Below are 19,841 nucleotides of genomic sequence, written 5' to 3' on the forward strand. Positions count from 1 at the left end.
CTCAGAAGGCCAGTTTGCACCCTCACAATCATAGGTCTAATTTCTTAATCCCCTTATACTGAAATTTAAAATGCTTCATCAATTCCCAGAAAAGCTATAGATATTCAGACATTATATGGCCCGTTTAAGTGATCTTTTTGTTTCTTATATAGCAAGTTTTTTGTCATTTGTGTATCTTTCAAGGGATTTTTGCATGCTTCATGTATTTGAATGACTTCTTGTGGGTAATATCCTTTTGCACATAAAGCTTCTCAGCTGTTGAATTTGAATTTTTTTAGCTATTAGAATTTAAGGTTCATATATGAAATATATTCCTGAAATATATACACCTGGTCAGCAAAAGTAAATATTATAGAGAGATGAATTTTGCCCAATACACATAATAATGAAGGCAAAACTGTGTTTGATCTAGTATTTGAAATAGTTTCTGTGTTTTATTGTGTTCTTCAGCTGTGTTCTGGCAGGTTTGCATTAATCTACTTTATAAGTATAAACCTGGATTCTGAACAATCAATCACTACAAGGTCAACTGCAGCCATTGCCTGCCTGGTGTGAATCAAAACATAAGACACATGGACATTTATGAGAAAATAGAGAAGCAGAGAGTTCACTGTCACCAAAATGCTTTTCGTGTTCAAAAATAAATATATGGAATGGTTTCAAGTGAATTTGGTAATAAATTTTTTCCAGATTTTGAGAGTAAGATCAGGGAAAAACTGGAGGTGAAGTTACAGTGTCTTTGCTGAGTACTGTATACTGGTCTACACCAGAAAATCCTGAGATGGCACTGACTGAATAGTGCAGATACTGGTCAGTGGTTAAAAAACTTCCTCAGGGTAAAAAAGTGTCTTTGACTGAACAACTCCTGGTGCTGAGCTTTAGACATGCTGCACAACTGATGAAAGGCAGCTGAACATGGTCAGGGGATGGTGGAAGAGCAGTTGAGGGATGCTGCTGTCCCCTTCTTTGCTCAGGTACAGCTGACTCCTCTGCAGTGGGGCTGGGCGAGCACATGAAGCTGCACTGCTGTGGCTCAAGGTCCTCAGGAGGTGGGCACTGCTTCTGGCTGTGTGGCCACATCCTTTGTGCTGGTTTGGGTCAAAAGCACCTGGTTCTGACAGGAGCCTCCTGCCATGGAGACCTGGCAGCAGAAGGAGAGCTGCCACAGATGCTGACAACTGGTAGCTTGCTGTCTTGAGAACCAATGAGCTCTGGCAAGGAGACACCAACAGACTTCAGGAAGTTGATCCAAGACCCAGAGAAGCCTTTGGAGATTTTCCCTCCTATAAGGACCTGTGTTAAGGTCTGATTATTTTGTTTATTAGAGAGATACCTCTCTAATAAGAAAGGAAGGATCTCCCAGGAATGTGCCCCCTGAATTAAGGTGCAAACTGACCATATGCTGAAGTCTATAGCAAGGATTTTATTTAATAATAAATGTGAGACAGAGATAGAAAGAAATATGAAAAAAAGCAGGGGGTGTAGAGAAAAAGAGTGACAGAGAAACAGATTAAGTAGAAAGGTATCACAACCCATGGATCCAGAAGGTGTCCTGTTGGTTCTCTCTGGTCTTCTTGGTCATGGGGTCCCATAAAACATGGGGTTCAACAGGTTAATGTATGTTCAGGTGTATGTGGGAGCATCCAGGTACCTCCCCCAGAGTGGGTTAGATTTACACTGTCTTTTGAAACGCTGGGGATCATGTGCAGTCCTCTGGTGGAAGACATTCAGTCTCTCACAGAGCCAGGCCCTGAAATATTTATTCACATGCTAAATGAAAGAGTGTCGCCAGCCCATTGTTTTTAGTATGGTTGGAGCACTTACATATCATATCCAGCATAGTGCAGATGTTCTCTTCCATCACTTTCTCCATCAGGATGAAGTTCAAAGAAGCTATAAATATATAAAAATGTGAAACTTATGACAATGAGAAATAAATTTGACCTATTTTGTTTGACTGAGGCAAAAAGAAAATAAGTCAAATGTATCTTTAATGTATTCTGGTTTCTGAGAGGAAACTTGGGTGGCAACATCAGGAAGGCCCTGTCTGTGTCTCTTGAAGTGTCCTAAAAAAAGGATCCATTTGATATGGGGCAGCTTTTTAAAGAGTGCACAGTTAGGAGCAGCAATGCAAAAAATTACAGACAGAAAAAACAAGAAAGACTTGCAGACATGTGACTGAAACACCATGGCTGGGAAAAGCATGGGTCCACATCAAGTTGTGTGCCTTGGTATCCCTAATTACAGATGCAACCTGTTGGTTTATCTTCAATGGCTTAGCAAGATTACTTTCACAGTGGTTGCCTGATAAATGTCTGCTTGCTCATTAACATAGCTGACATTTCCTAGCTCTGCTTAGTTACACAGCCTCAGTTAATTCACATCCTTTTTAGTTGATAGGCCAAAGTTCAAATGGACAAAATTTTTGATCTTATTTGTATGGCTGCATATACTTTCCCTCCTGTATGGTCAGAATAATAACTTCAAACCCAGAAAGAAACCCCAAACCATGAAACAGCAGAAAAGTAATTTACATTTATTCTGGGGCAAAACTTCTTTTGAACTCTGAATATAATTTTTTCTTCTTAATCATGTGTACCTTTATCTCTACAGTGCAGTAGTAGTTCCTCAAATCTATATTCTTTCCTACAAGGCCTATGCTATAATTATACATATGTACCCCATTAAAGCAGCAAACATTTTTTCAATGTATTTAAAGAAAATAGATATATAAGCTCACTGGATAATGTGTGTTGTTAGAACCGGCAATGTTATTGATATGGGACAATGACATAATTTGTCAAACCAAAGCCTGTCTTTAAAGAACTCTATTTATCACTACCTGAATTTGTAAGGTATATATCAGAAAATTTTTAGCCTGAAGAAATGAATAGAAATAGAGAATTTTTTTCTGAAATATTTGCTTCAGCACTGTAAATTTTCAGAGAGCAGTCTCTGAAATGGCAGTAATGAATCAGGTGAATGTTTGATTTCAAGGGCTCCTTGAGAAGATCTAGAATCACTCACCTAAAAAGGAGCTGTATGCAGCTGAGCTGTGTTGCAGTTGCATTTCTCAGTGCTCTTCTGGGATGGAGCAGACTGGAGTGCAAGACCCTTCTCTGTTTCCTTCTTCACTTGCCCAGGAAGTAAGTGCCCAGCCATAACCTCCTGCACATTTCTGGTTCCATTCCCATCTTTTCCTTTTTCCAATGCTTCTTTTTAATCTGATTAAAAAAAAAAAAAAAAAAAAAAAAAAAAAAAAAAAAAAAGCCGTCTCTCCTCCCAGCTAAGTGCCATAGCCTAGAACTGAGCTCAGTCTCCTTTTTGCCCAAAACACTTGCATTCCTGGATGTCCAATTGCTGCAAGACATGTGGTGGATGAGAGGACCTTCCATCAGTGTGCACCCCCAAGCCCTGCACCTGGGACTTTCAAATGCCCTTTAGTGAATGCCTCTGAGAAGACAGCAAGCTGAATTCCACAGACCAAGGGCCCAGTGTCAAGAATTTTTCAGCACTGCCAATGCACACAGATTTAGAGAAAATCAAATAGCAGAATCAAATCAAATAGCTGATCATGCACTTGCCGTTTTCATTCATGGACTGCTAAATTCTTTTAAAAATACTGTTTTACAGTCACAGCCTTTTAGTAAATAATTTTTAGTTTAAAAATATATACATGGGATATAATCTTAGTGTCATTTATAAATTACTGAGTAGCCTTCATTCACTGGACTGCACAGTCTTTTGTTAACATCCATGAAACTTCAAAAATGCCGTATTAGTCACTGGAGAGCTTTCAGTTTACTCCCAACCTACATTAGAGACAAATGCAGAATTACAGGAAAAGCATTAATAAAAAATTGACACTGAGACTACAAGGACTGTTGCAAAGTGCATTTCCGAGTATGCATCAAGAGCTAACGATATAAAAAATTCTATAAAATTCATGCTTAATATAGTATGGTTTGGTTTTTCAAGAAGAACAATGTATTTTACACTAGGCCTAAAATTGTCTCCATAAATAATAAACCATTTGAAAGCACTAGGGCAGTGCAGATGAGCAGAATCAATGGCATCATGGTGTTTTTTCTAAAGTCCCTCCCATGTTTAGGTGGTAAGGAACCTGATCCTCTCTTTGTGATCACAAGTTATTTACATTGACATGAAAGATTTAAAGCCAGTGAATGAACTGCAGAGGACATGAGCTCACAGGCATTTCAAGTGACCAATAAGGGAGCCAATTCTGCTTCATGATTAAAAAACAAAGGAAGTCATTCCCTTCACTTCTATGTGAAGGACTTTTCACCTTTCTTTGAGGACCATTAGTGGGACAGAAAAAAACCACAATAATTCATCTGGGACATTTTTCCTCCTCCTTTTCCTTTCCCTGCTCTTGTTTTTCTGTGTTCCTGAGGTTTATCTGCTGAGGTTCCTGGAACTGTGTGCACAATGTTTTCACTCATTTGTCTTGCATTGCTTTCAGGTTCTCTGACCACTAAAACCAAGCCATACCTAACCCAACCAGCCACTGAAGAATATCTGGAAAAATCAACAGAGCTGTTAAAAGAGACTGTGCATTGCATAAATGAGAAGCCATTTAGAAGAACAATATCTTATCTTCATAAGCAAAAGTGGCTCATTTTCCATGTCGTAGCATGCTTTTGAGCTTCCCTCTTGCCTTCCAATTATATGCTTGTCAAAGATAGAGCCAGAAGGTCACAACCACTTTGCTCTCCCAACTGTACAAATCAGCCAAAGAAAACTTCCACTTCTTAGTGTAATTCAATTATTTATGATAACCACTTTGAACAAATACACTTCTAGGCTTGAATCTGGAAGCTAAAAGGGGAAAAAAAAGGTATAGCAACTAATTCAAAATGGACAACACCAGACTGAAAAATAGAGAGAAGTTCTCCTAGAATGCCTTTGCTGGACAGCAAGTCATGGGGAACATAAAGCATCTGGCTTTCTTTACACTGTTTGAAGTGGTCATTTGAAACTGTACCGTCCTGATATACTTCTTGATATTCCATTTGGAAGTACAGCTGAGACACACACGAACACATGCATTCTCCCAAGCAAATAGGGTGGCTTTAACTTGTCAGACTAGATATGCTAGACAGCTGAGCATCTAGCTCCTTCTGAAGCCTTGATGGGAGTCAAAACAAGCATCTTGTCAGTATATACATCTGACCTGATGTGTATGTTCGCAAGATGGCTGTGACAATTTCTCAAAAGCAAGGGTTGGAGTAAACCATTCCTGTTAGAGAGTGCTGAGTCTGGTGGCCCCGGGGTGGGGAACCTGCCATGCCTTCAGACCATGAATTCACCATATGCCCCACTCCCAGAGCCATTCCCCTTGGCCCCTAGACCAGGTGGCTCCATTAACAGCTGTTCCATCTTGGTGCTGGTCAGGGTCAAGCACTGGCAGCACACCCTCACTGTGCCCCGTGCTGGCTCACCCCTGGCACTCAGGCATTGTGCTCTTGGGTCTGCAGGTATAGCCCTGCATGGGCCTGTGATACCAGGATGAGTTGGCCAGGGAGGTACTGGTGTTTCCCGAGCTGTGGTGCTCTTTGGGAGTGTGCGTGCAGCTGTTGTCATGTAACCCCACACTCCCTATCCTCCCCTAGCCAAGAGCCCACCAGATGACTCTTGGCTCAGAGGGACTTACAGTTGGATCTTATATGGCTATAAGCCATATGGGATTCTGGATCAAAATCCTCTCATCAGAAGTCAGTTGTAATAAACTCTGTAATGCCAAAGAATGCCACTGAAAATGAACCAGAGAAGAAATTCTTATGAACCTTTCATAGATATAATGAATTTTTAAAGAAGAATGAACATGTTTCCATAGAAGGAAGCAAGTGTCAGGTCCTGTGAAGCTCTCCAGGACAGAACAGGTTGTAGCTAAACAGCTCTTCTCTCCTGAACAGCAAAATAGAGTAGAAGGGCTATTCATCAAAGTAGGGACACAGTGTTTTGGACACAGTATTCCAGATAAAAAATGCAGCAGATCTATTCTGTCTTAGGGAGAGCCCTCAGTCTCATTGGCTTTGGAAGGATCCACTTACAAAGAAAAAAGCCCCAACTGTACAGTCCAGCTAAGAAGAACCTCCTCCCCAATGCCTGTCTGCAAACCACTGATGAGTTGAGTAGGCATTCCCAGGGTGACATGGGCACAGGCAGTCCCCACATGCCTTCATGGAGCTCAGACCCAATTTGAACCTACAGGAGACCTGCACGGGAAGGGTTTGAAGGGATGGTGGAAATTTTGACCTTGTTACAGGGGATGTGCATGCTGTGCCCAGGGGATACCCACAGCCCCTGGCTAGCTAGCATATGCCCCAGGATGGGGTACAGAACCCTGAACAAAAACAAAGGGCACAAAGGGAGTTTCACCCACTCCATGTTCTCAGCTTAGTGCTAGTCAAGGTTGGACTCCATGTCTCATATGTTTTCTTCAAATTAGATACATGTACAGATGATGAGGCTTGTTTCATTGTGAGGGTTGTTTTCATGCAAATTGCTGGACTTGTTTTTTTCATATTTTATCTCCTCCCATATGATTGCATGGTCAGGATCACTTTGCATTTACGGCTGGTCTTTTTTGGGAAATATTGAGGAATATTCAACTCCTTCTTTTGAACTGGCTTGCTCCAAAACAACTAGAAAAATTTTTTGTCAGGAGGGACATGGTGTTCTCCAGGGTGCTCTGAGCAGAGCGGCTCCCTGCCTGCCTGCCTGCTGTGGGGATCTGTGCCTTTCACTGGGGCCATCCTGCTGGGCCTTTGTCCTTCTCACTGGCAACACTTTGGGAAACTGAAAAAGGCCTGTTTATCCCCTTGCTCATTTAGATGCAGACAGACTGATGCCGTGGCTATTTAAAGTAATGGCAGTCAGTAGAACAGATGCTTAGGACGTGTGTGCTGGACTATCATTAAAAGATATGGTCTATGATTAAAATATGTTTTTCCTATGGGAAACTGCAGCCCTCTGGGACTTTTTGGCTTATTAAGAAAGTTTTGAGCTACCATGCCTCTCTAGCAGAGATAAAATAATGCAAACTTGCTACTGATTCCAGGAGCATGTTGTTCTCATTCCCACTGTTCTTTCTGGATCTTCAAACTACTATGTTTTGATTCTTATAGCTAAGTGACTTTGAGTAGAAAGAATGAAGTATCTAATGTTCTTGTATATTGAGATTTTAATTTCTTGTAAGTACCTACAGATACTTTTGACTTTACCCTGTGATTTCATTATATATTATAATATAATATAATATAATATAATATAATATAATATAATATAATATTATAATATAATATAATATATAATAAATCATATTTTCCACTCTGATTTCCTCTTGTTCACTATTTTCTAGATAAGAGATCATTCTGGGTGCTTAGATTGAGAGTTTCAAGGATGCAGAATGGGTTTGGCTGCACACATTTCCTTGAAATGAGCAGCAAATGTGTTTCTAATCTAATGGAGTGATTCTAAAACATTTCAAACTTACAGCTGATTTTTAAAAAAGGAATTATTTCCTTTCAGGAACAAATCCTCTGTAGCATGGGAGGCTGCAGCAAGCCAGTTCCTAACTATATCAATTCTCACCAGAAGCAAATCTAGAGGTGTGTGTTCTACATTTCTTTTGTTAATAATGTGAACCAAGTTTTATTTAGTAAATAAAAAGATACGTGTTGTAAAAGTTTTCCAACATCTCATTGAGAGTGTAATAAACTGTGTGTTGTTTGCTAGCCTTGTGGCTCCTCTTAGTTTCTAATCGTATGGTATCAGAAAAATCGATATCTCATTTCTCACATCAGCCAGATGGATAGGCCAGGCAAGGGCTTCAGCCAAGCCTTTGTGCCATTCTGACAGGGGAAAAAACACGTTTTCCCTATTTTGAGCCCTACTGTTTACAAGCAGCTATTGACAGCTTTGCAGTACTTCCTCTCAGTAAGATCTATCACAGTAGAACTTTGCAGTCTTGCTGGCTCGGCAGTATATCTTATACCTCCTCACTTACCAAGTACAGCTATAAATCCTTAAAGTGGTTACTATTGCATGTGCTCACTAAATGTTGAGATCAGCCACATAGTAAAGGAAGTGTTCTGAATTTACGGTCAGCCTGACTTATGCTGATCCTTCCAAAAAAAGCTGTCAGGAGATTTTGGCTTACAAAATGCTGGCAAGCACACTGCCATGCCTGCTGATGAAATTAGTTTCCCTGCATGGCTGTGTGGCACAGCTCTTTATATCTGTTGCAAACAAGTTGGTTTAGAACCAACTGGCAGTAGGAAAAGTTTGTTTTTCTGCTCTGTGGATGTCATGGTACACATTGACATAAAGGGTAATTTTTTTATACCACAACTTGGGACAATACTAATACTAATATAAAGAGTATTTTCAAACTTAGAAGACAGATGAAAAAAGTTCTATTTTGAAATGCATTGACTAAATCTAAAACATTTCTAGTGAAAGCATTGTTTTTTTTACTTTTATGCACAATATCTCATAATCACATCCAAATGAGAGTATTAAAAGATAAACAGACCTTGGGATTGCCAAGTGAATTATGCACTGTATGTGAATATCAAATAAGAATTATCCATTTAACTCTGGCTGGCGATCCTACACACAGTGCTTATTACACATTATTTTTTCTACAGAGACACTGCTTGTCAAAATAAAACCCCATGGAATTATTTTCTCTCTCTATTAACAATGGCTGAGTGCACGCAAAGTTCTCCACAACAGTTTCTTCACAGTTATGTCACTGCATATGAGATGGTTGTAAAGCTGGCTTCAAGAAAGTCAGTGCTGGCATTTAGTGAATCTAAAGCACTATCAGTATAGTAATACTAATGGTAATTCCCATGTAATACAAGAAATTTAAAATTCAAATGCAGGTACTCCATTTTCCACATGTCACCCTCAGGAGAGCTAGAGAGGCAGCTCAACTCACAAAGGGAATTTGTGTGCAAATTCAGACCCTTCACAGACTGGTGGAGAGCAGCAGAATACAAACCAGACCTGTGCAATACTTTTACATTAATCCTCTTAAAACGCCACCAGTCCCTGTTCTGTGATGAAACTAGAACCCCAGTCTGGTTCTTCCCTCTGCTTTGCCACATCCAGTCCCCTTGGGCCTGGAGATGTCTGGGGATGACAGCCCATGTCCAGGCCCAGAGTGACAACAGCCCCCCTGGGCTAGGCCTGGTCACTCCAGGGCCGTGTCAACACAGCCCTGCATTGTGTGCTGTATTGCAGTGCAACTCTGTAAGATCACAGGTATTACCCTTCACTTCCCACTGAGTTTGTAGGTCCAAAATTTTAAAGTGAGATCAGGAAGCTCAAACCCAAAGCAATGCTCCTGTGACTCTCAGAGAATGAAGCCAGGAGCAAACAATGTCACAGTCTTCTCTGATGGCTGCACAAAACTATGAAACACAGTGGGACTGCATAAAGATTCTTAAATGACTGAGAGAAAGTTATGGGATTCAGGCTTAGGTTTGAGGAATTAAATATAGTGAGGTATGGATCCATTTTCTTTCCAATTACAACTTCTGAAGTGCAGCTGATTCAGAAGAAAGGCTCTTTTTTGTCTGATATCAGTTGAAAGCTCAAAATCAATGACACCATACCTCAACACAAGCAAAGAGAATATAATGTTCCCTACTATGCTTTTTGAAGCTTACTTCTCTTAAACATAAACTGTATCGTTCTTCTGGAAATGAAATTTAAAGATCATTTTGTCAAAGATATCACAAAGTGCAAAGAAACAACTTTTGTACATTTTTAGCCAGTCTAACTTCAAGGTAGAAATCAGAGTTAAGAAAGGAAAATAAACCATGACATAAAAGCAATGTTTCCTCCTTTTCTGGATGATTGCATGCTCTGATTGTGCTTCAAATTCCCAGGAGATGTACAGATAGAGATGAAATATTGGTTTGGTGTAATGGCAGCATGGAGATCATAGCTATAAGCTATTTTTTTAAATCATAAATCAGTGTCTGAGTACCAAACCATGGGAGTCTAGCATTCAATTCATATATTATCACTAATTATAGGTTTTTTTATTTGACAATGCATCATCACTCATGCAAGTAGCTATAAGCTATTTTTTTCACCCATAACGACACAACTTGTACACAAGACAATGACTCCTGAAAATTGTCAAGCATAAATAAGAAAAAGGATATTTTTGTTATTGGTAATTCTGTATCCAGCTGAAAAACTCTTTCTTTTCACTACAGCCCAGGGCACTGAACAGTTCTTTTCCCGAAGAGTTTATCTTTCAACAAGGCAAGGCAAGAGATTCTGAGAATGAGACACAACAGCCAAGAATTGAGTCTGAGTGACAGTTTGCAGTCAGCGTTAATTCAATTCTTTATTTCCTTAAAAGAAGAAACATCTGAGAACACTGTAAGTGAGGATGGGGTAAAGAGGCTGTGAAAGAGAACCTTGACAGCCTTGTAACATGTGACTAATTAGCAAGGAGGAGGAAATAACTAAACCTCATTGTGATTTTTTGACTTTTTTCCCAAACTGTTGGCCATCCTGATCAGAGCATGTGCCAGTGCTTTCCCTCTGGACTCTCAACTCATCAGTTGCTCACAGATGTCACCTGGCATGAGCTGCAGGCATGATCCTCACTGCAGCCCTCACTGGAGCTGTCTTTATCCCTGCTCCCCTGGCTTAAGATGTCTTTTCCATCTCCTATGCTGCATCCTTTTTCTTCCTTTCCTACATCTATCTGGGCCCAAGCGTGGCACACTTATTCTGTGCAGGTCTATCTCAAATCACTCTTACAGTGTTTTGGGGTGGGTTTTTTAAGGAATATGTCTTCCCCTTTAACATTATGATCAAGCTGCAGCAGCTCCAGCTAGCTGGAATCACTGATATGACAAAGTGGAGCTCAGGAGACAAAGTGGGCTGAGCTTCATCTCAGTCCCTTGCCTTTAGTTATGTTCACCAAAGCCTCCTACATTACAATAAATCTTGGCAAACATGCTGCATTGGTGAGTGAGATCAATACTGCCAGCAGCAGCCTGTGAGCCAGATGATGTGAGCCAGCTGTGTGGAGCCAGCATGGTGACATCCATGGGCACTGTGGGCTGTGTGGGGGACTTGGGGGTGTGTTCTCACTGTGGAGAGAGTCACTCAGTGACTCTCACTGTGCACCAGCAGCACCAGCTTCCACTCTTCCCTTATATTGACAGTGAGAGTAGCTAACCTGGGCTCTCTCAGACTGAGGAGCATTTAGCTGTCTCCAGCACAGACGGCCAACTGGTTCTGAACATCACGAGTACCCAGATGGACTGTGTCAGGAGGTTGGACTCATAGGGAAGAGGTTTCCTGGGGTGGCTTCAGCAGGGGAATCCTGAGCTGGACTATGACAAGAGTAGGGTTTGCATGAGCCAGGCTGTCTACATCTCCAGAGCTAGGAATTTCCCCATAGAGGGTGAAACATGGGAATGAAGTGCTGGCTAACCAAGCAGCAGCTTTGCACTGGACTAGGAGATGTGAAGTCAGAATTTTTCCAGTGTGGAGAAAGCCTTCCTTTGCCAGTGTCCATGTGCTCTGTTTTTGTCCCATTTACCTTTTCACATACATCAAATGGAAAACCAGAGCTTTGCAATTATCAGTCGTGTTGTACAGAAAGCAGCATCTGAGAGTGTGACTAGCTCCCCACAAGCAGTATATGTGAAGTGAACATTTGTTGCCCACAAATCTATAACAACCTTTCTAGGAGCAGGTAAGAAACTTTCAGTCAAAAGCAGATCACTGAAACATTCTTTGGTCTTCCAAAATTCTTGCCTTTGGTGTTCTTGACCAACATCTCAGTCAGTATCCACCAGGTATATGAGATTTGTTTTATTTGCAAATATAGTAAAGGCATTATTAGAGTTGCTTCTGTATCTGTACTGAGAGACAAGAAAAATGTAAGACAAACACTGAAAACAACTATAAAAGTGTGATCATTTCACTGAATTGCAGAATCACAAAGTGGTTAGGTTAGTTGCAGGTCTTCTGGTTCAACTCCCCTGCTCAAGCATGGCTATGTAAAACCTGTTGCCTAGGATCATATCCAGATGGCTTTTAAATTTCTCGAAGGAAAGAGACTCTACAACCTTCCTGAGCAACCTGTTACACAGTGAAAAACTGTTTCCTGATATTCAGAGGGAACCTCCTGTGTTTCAATTTGTTCTTATTATCTCATCTTGCCATTGAGGAGAGCCTAATTCTATCATCTTTGCACCTTCCCTTCAGATACGGTACAACCCAGCATGCTTAAACATAAATGCAGAGCCAACTATGAAAATGTACAAATCCAATAAAAAGAGTGAAGTCAGTGGGATGTAACAACCAGTGGGGCGTAAGACAGTGGATTATTCCAGGAGAGGCTTAAAGCAAACAGAAGCCTCCTAGAAGGTCTACTCTGCTTTCTCAGCTTCTGTTTTTTAGGGTGTGAGAGACTGAAATGTAATGTTTAATGGCTCAAACAGTTGACCACTTTCAAAAGCAGGGGTGCTTTGCTGTCAGTGTGCAAGGTAATAGCCCAGGTGCAGAGAGGGTAAGCACCAGAGGATGACCATGACAAATCAAATTTTGTCTAGCAAAAATCTGGGTTTTGAGCCAGATAAGGGAAGAGGCCAATAAGAAGCAGATCCTACCAGGTGGAATAATGCTTTTTTATCATGTTCTCCCTTACACAACTGGCTCAGGTATGAAAAGTTCCCTCTGGGGAAGTACTGGGACATTTACACATAGGCCTGAAGGTATTAATCCCTTTTGAGGGGGCTTAACTGGCTAAAAATACTTATGTAAGAGGCAGCTGTCATGTCTTAGAAGGAGTCATAAACAACCAAAGACCCCTGAAGCACCCACAGACTCATTTTTTGGGGCCTTCCATCAGAGGCCTGTCATGATCCACAGTGTTGCATCAGACAGTGTAAAAGTCTCCCCACAAGGGAGGTATGTGGAATGTGGGCATTCCCACCTATACCCGAACACATATTCCCACCTATACCTGAAAACCCACTGAACTTTGTGTTTCACAGGCTTCCCCCTACCCCCAACCTCAATTCTATCAAGACTGCAACCATTGCTTTGAAGAAGGGACATCTAAATTTCAACAATCAAGCCTCATCACTGGATCCATGAGTGGTAACATCTTTCTATTCTTATCCTTTCTTCCTCTTTCTTTCTTTCCTTTCTTTCTCTTTCCTTCTCTCTTTCTTCTCCTAACTTCTCAAAATATTGTAAACCAGACTAAAAAAAGCTCCAGTCAATTCCTTGTGTCTGAGTAAGGTTAAAGTTGGTTATGTTTAAGTTTGCTAAGTTAAAGTTTGTGAAGTGCCTTACATAGTCTGGATGCTGTTTTAAAATTTGCCAGGTACCTTATTCTACCTTTATGGCCTAAAGTTTTCAAATAAAAGTTTGTTGTTGAGCCTCCTGAGAATTTTGCTGGCTTTCCTGCATATCACCCAGAGTGAATCAAACTACCTTTCCCTGAACCTGTTGAGTGGACTGGGGAATGACATACGGTCTACTGGGAATCCTGCAATTCAGTCTGCGGGTCATAAGTGGTTGCTACCCTAGTCTCATTTAGTACTGAAGTTAGATTGTGCCAATATGTGGAAACTTTTGAGCTAAAACCTGCAGTGGTCAGACTTCATTTCTCCTCTGACTTGGAAGCTCTACCTCATCCCAAGGTCATTTACCCCTTACACATGCATTAGGGTCTTAGCCTTGAGGTACTGCAGCATGCTGATGCTTCCTGTAGCCTACCAGATATCAAAATTCTGACAGAAAAGAGGGAGAAAGGCTAAGTTGGAAAAATCATTTTTTTCATTAGAAGAACAGGTACCTGTAAAATATCTCCATTCACAATCTTTTCAGTTAAGGTTCAAATCTGTATTTTGCCACCTACATATATATTCATGCTCTCAAAAGGGTTGAGAACCCACATCCATCAAGACATGCCAATGTAGTACACTTTTATAACAGGTTTTGACTACTGTAACTCAGTCCTTTTCCTCCATTTCCAGTATTGAATTACATCTTACTTTCCTGTAGAAGTGCTCTAAAAAGTCCAAGAAAGCCATTTTAAAACATTAAAGAAATTACAGATCTGACCCTTCTTACCCCGAATACTCAGTGTCCCTCACTGCTGTTTGAACAGATTGCTGCTTTAGACACTCAGCTGCTGAAATTCTCTTGGTAGCCTGTTACTGTCTGGTGTTTGATCCTCCTACACGCCCTACTTGTGTCACATCTGATGTCTCTCTAAGAGGGGTATATGCTTGCATGCAGGTGCCTGCTGACATATTACTTTTTAATCCTGGTAAGCCATGACACTGCACAAGAAATTCAGTCTGGTCTGTCTGTGAGATAAAGACTGCTCAAGGAACTGACTCCTGGAAGTCCTGGAATATAACTGGTAACATCTGTAGGCTAATTAGATCCAGAAAAGGAAGAGTTTCAGTACTACCAGGGAAAATCAATCTCATGACCAGGAGAAACCTCTCAGAAACCTCCCTCAGAAGTGGGAGCTCCCTGCACTGTGGGCAGTTTGAAACTCTCCAAGCAGTGCTGTGCAGCATCAGTGACACCCCAGGAAATCCCTCATGTGCATCCCTCATAGAAAGGTTGCCCCTCAAGTCACTCCTACCAGCCTTCTCTTTGCACTTTCCCCATGGCTGCAGCCATCATCTCCCTTGATGGGCTGTACAAGGTGCAACACTTTTTGAATTAGGAAACGTATTCAATTATCTGCAATTAACTTAATTTTTCCAGTGAAGTTCCCAGTGCTGCTGAAAACCAAGCCTCTGTGTGGTACCTCTGGGAGATAACTCCTGGGAGCACCCTCTGATCCACACAGCTGCTCAAAAACTTTCTATGGTGCAATCAATTCTGTGGTGTTGTTTCAGGGGGTTTGTGAGGAGATGCTTCTCTGTAATGGGGCTCACATCCCTAAGTCAAAGGGAGTCAGGGAACACAAATGCACCTTTGTATCTAGGGTGAATTCAGGGACATTGCTTAAGGCCACCATCCTCTGGAGTCCAATGGTATGTGCAGGAAGTTAATCATTGATTAGACAGCAGGCACAGTTCAAAGAGGTGATGCAAAACAAGTCAGAGAAAGTGTGATCAAAGCTGTACATAGAATGCAATCAGTATCTGAAAATCCTTTTACACCACAGGACCTACATAAGCTCTGCACACAAAGCTGACTTCTCAGGCCACACCTGCAGCGAGAATTGAGAAATTTCTTCTTTTTCTGTAAATCCCCAGACTGTGCTGGGGCTGCAAACCAGACCACTTACACCAGTCCCAGCTGCAGATCATTCTGGGAGGGGAACATTCATTTCTTTCAAAATTAAATTGCGAATCTGCTCACAGTTCAAAGTCATTCCTTCTACAAAAATAAGAACAATGCTGAAATAACTTTGTTCTTTGTGATGTAAGTGCCTCAGGTTTCTACAAACTGTCAGAATAGAGAACATGACTTTTTTAATATTACAGTTATCTAAGAGGCTGATGTGTTTTAGTTTCCTCCCTTTTAGATTGTTTTAAGCACTTTTTTTCTTCAGAGTTAGAGCTCTGAAAATGTGGCTATGCTATCTGTTGCTTTTCCTCCCTAGCTGTGAGGAAAAAATATCCAGACTTTTCTCCCAACAAGAATATCCAATTTATATTATTTAAACTCAAGGCATCTTTGAATTGATCTCCAGAAAGATTCAGTCAGTAGGACAAAATTCTAGCACTCTCACATTCCCCAATATTATTCAAAGTAAAGTTTTGGCTCAAGAAACTAGGAGAAAGAAAATCTTAAGTCTGGATGATAAAGCTGCCAGCAGATACATGTGTTTAAAAGTGCTTATCCCACCACCTGCCTTTCACCATTCCCTCCATCTGCACAGATTGACCTTGACTGGCAAAACTCTCCAGCCTTGCTGTGTGCAGGCAGAGATGTAGCACAGTACTTGTCACTTTCTGCTGCTCACCTGTGCTCTCACTGGGCAAATGTTTCCCCTCATCTTGTCTTAGTCTGATACTGGCAGACTTTCAGTCTCAGACAAGACTGTGTACCAGGACTCTGGGTGCAGAATCCCATTACAAATAGATTGTTGCTTTACAGGTCTCTCTGTTTCATCATTTAAGAAAAAATTAATGTATTCACAGTGTACATGACAGGAACATGTTAGCAGCATACTTTTTGTTGCTTGTCTTTTGAACTCCCAGCATTGCTCCTCAGTGACACTTGATAGAGTTGAAGGAAAACACAATCCAGTATAAAATTTGAAGTTTTCATCACAAAAATGCTGTCAGTCTTTTCTATTACTATGAAAAGGAATTTAACTACTTCCTGTTTGCAAAGGAACAATATGATGTCACCATTTGAGGGCATAAAAGAGTGGCTTTGTAAGTCCTTTGCATGCTACTCGCTGTTACTTGAAGCCCTGTTGAAGTCTGTTTTCCAAATCACAGTATCTGAAAGCAGACTGGTTTCTTCTGAAGGAAACTCCAAAAGGCAGTTGAGGAAGAAATGAGGAATTTACACTTCCAGTGCAGTTACCCTGAGGCAGTTTCATGGCATGAGACAGTGGGGATATGATGCTAACAAAACTGCCTTCTGATTTCAAAAACCTAATTTCTCCAGCAGAAATTTATGCAAGGGTGGAATATGCCTAATTCTGTTCCTGGGATATTTCATGCCATGTCCATGTATATGTGAATCATATGAAGCAAAGAAAACATTTGACAGCAACAAACTAGAAAGACTAAAGTCCTAATAAAATATGCAAGCAGGGGATACCTGACATGTATGAAATTGAGTGAATAATTTAATGTATCAGCCTTTTAATTTTCTTTACTTTTACATTTCTTTTGCATTGCAAAATCTTCAAGCAGTCTCTTTCCAATCTCTGTAGCTGTATTTTTCTGAGAGACTTACATGCAATACAATGGTGGTGCAATACAAAGACTGGGGAGTTTTAGTAAAATGCAGTTTCCAGTGACCACAGAAGATGGGGAGAAATCTCTAGGAAAGGTCTTGTAAACTTCATAGTTAATGTCTCCAAAAAGTTGGTGGGTATTTCTGTGATGTGAAGCTGAAACCTTTAAAACGCCAGGAGGGACATTTGGGCTATATGTATTTATTCCTCCATGTGCACTTTGAAAGGCACTAAAGTACATCCAAATGAGCAGACACCTTTGAAGTCTAGTCAGATCAGTATTACACTGTGCCTTTGTGACACTCCTCAGAGCAACAGGGCTACACTCTTCAGGAGCAGTGACCTAAAATAGCCATATAGCTCACACAGATCTGAGCTTCTATCTTTGAATGGAAGAACCTAGTGGTACAGACTGGTTGCTAACTAAGGACCTATCACTGTGCTCTCTTATCCCCTGGGACTGAAAACTGAAAAAAACCCACTGAATTTTTTAAGTGCAACAACACGTATTTCTATGGAGGTTTCATTAAATACTGCACCCTAAACGTACCTGTAGCTGACAGGTTCATGCCCTTGTAGGGGGGGCAATATAATTATGGAGGGGAGGCCTATTATAATATAATTATAATAGGGGGGCCAATTGATATTGAAATGGAGCAGGAGGTTACTGCCGACTTTTTTGCATCTGCTTTAACTGTTTTTTATACGAATACAAACCTCCTTAGACCCTAGAATCAATATTTATTTCTTTTTTCTTTTTTTTTTTTATTTGAATGAATGATGTCTGAAGTCTCTCCAGGACTGCATAGGAAAGAATTTGATTGTTGTCCCCTTTGGGATTATCTCTGAGGAGTAGCTTTGCTGTGGATCAGCAGGTCAAAATTGATGGAAAGGGTGAAAAGGGAGTAAGAAGGTTGCACAGATGAAGCAAAAATGGCTAGATTGTCTACTCATGATTTAACTTTAACCTTGCAAAGATTTGGAAGACATTCTGGTTTTTTTATAGCTTCATGAAGCAAAAATAGAAAATGATCCAGTAACCATGGAAACATGGAAACAATGATCACTGGAAATTATCTCTACTTGTGCTATCATTAGATGACACTAAAGTTAAGCCACACATGCATCCTCAGCAATGCTGCCACAGCCGACAGGGAATGAACCTTGCAAAAGTCCTCAAACATCTGGAGCAGCTGGAGCCACTGCAGTTTTGGAATATTCTAATTCGAGCTGTTGGTGGTTCAAGCTATACCTGCTTTCAGCAAGTGATTCTGTGAACAATTAAATACTGAAACTCTAACCATGTCTGACTATGTGTTTTGCTGACCAAATGACCTAGTAGCCACCAGCACATCAAGGGCCTCTATGTGCCTGCAGAACTCTCAAAGGAAAGGTCAGCAAGGCATGCAGTGTCTCAGAGCAGTCACCATCGATGTTGATCCCTATTGAAGGGGAGGGAGAGGGATACAGATGGTACCAAATCAATAACAGCAATTTTGGGCCTTTGGAGGGTAACTCGCCGTCTAGGTCACTAACAATAAAAGTTTATTGGAAATAAAAACAGAGGAATGAAATGAAATGGACTTTTAGCAGGAAAAATGAGAGAAAAATGAAGATAAGAAGAAATTCAGTACGAAGAGAAGTGTTGCAGATGTTGCAAACAGCATGAGAGCTGGGTCTATAACCTGCCTGCCGGAATCAGATAAGCTGCTCTTATGCACCCCCCAACTGCTACACATTAAAGGAAAAGCATGAGATTAGAAGCATCTCTGTGACTGTGCTGCTGATATAAGATATATTCCTGAAAGGATTTGATTTTGCTACTTCAGTCCTCTTTGTAAAGCAGCTGGATTCATGCTTTTCCTTTCTCCAAGGAGTTTGCTGTGGGGAGTACCAGCTTCACAGAGCATCTCCCTTACAATTTCTTTCCCACTTCCTTTTCAGAAAACTACTCCATTCCCCCAAACAGTGAAAAGCTGCTGACATCCCCCATGCAGAGGAAGTGTTAGGAGGGAATTATGATGGTGTTAAAACCTAGTTACCCAGAAGAGCTACTCACCCAGGAGTCATCTGGAAGCTGGTAACTGTTTGTAAACATTTGGAAACAGGGACTTGCTGCTTCTGTTTGAATATTTGAAGGGGATGGAAAAGATTTCTAGTGATTTCCTGTCTCTCCATTTGTCCCTTTGTGTTCCTATGAAACAGGACTTCTACTTATATTGATTTGCTTCTGAAATGGTCACGTAAGTGACATTCTTCACCTCAAGGCCGTAAAACTTGCAAACCAGACTTCCCCCTTTTGCCCTTGGTTGTCCTTCTTGGAGTTGTACATTAGGCATTGCAATAACATGACACAGCACACTCAGGTAGCCCAGACTCCCCACTGGACAGTTTTGAGCGCACAGGGAAAGGAGCAACTCCTTTGTCACTTGCAAGTTAGCATGGACAGACAGGACAGAGAGCATATGGCAGAAGAGCTGGTCTGTCTGGTGCTGGCAGGGGCACCTCTGTTGATAAAGGTACTGCAACTGTTTGTTAAAAAATGCCCTTTGAAGCTTTGCATTTAACTATCTATAATTGCAAGCACAGGGCCACTCACACATCTGACAAAAGTGTTTTGTCTCCATCCTGTGCTGGGAAGCACAAAGTGAATCACCTTCATATTCTTACTCACAGTGTTGTCTAATTTTTATGGTTCTTGCAATCTGCTCAAAGTTTAAGTTGGTTACTTTTAAATGCACACTAAAAAGTGGAAACCTTTACCTCTGCTTGCAAGATGTAACTACTCCAAATTTATAGTCTAAGATAAAAAGTCCTCTCCCACTGAGCCCCTTCGAGAAGGCTGTTAAAATTAGGGCCAGTGTATTAAAAA

This window comes from Agelaius tricolor, unplaced genomic scaffold (genome assembly GCF_023055355.1).
Source record: "Agelaius tricolor isolate 1412-34295 unplaced genomic scaffold, bAgeTri1.0.p SCAF_3, whole genome shotgun sequence".
Lineage (NCBI taxonomy): Eukaryota > Metazoa > Chordata > Aves > Passeriformes > Icteridae > Agelaius > Agelaius tricolor.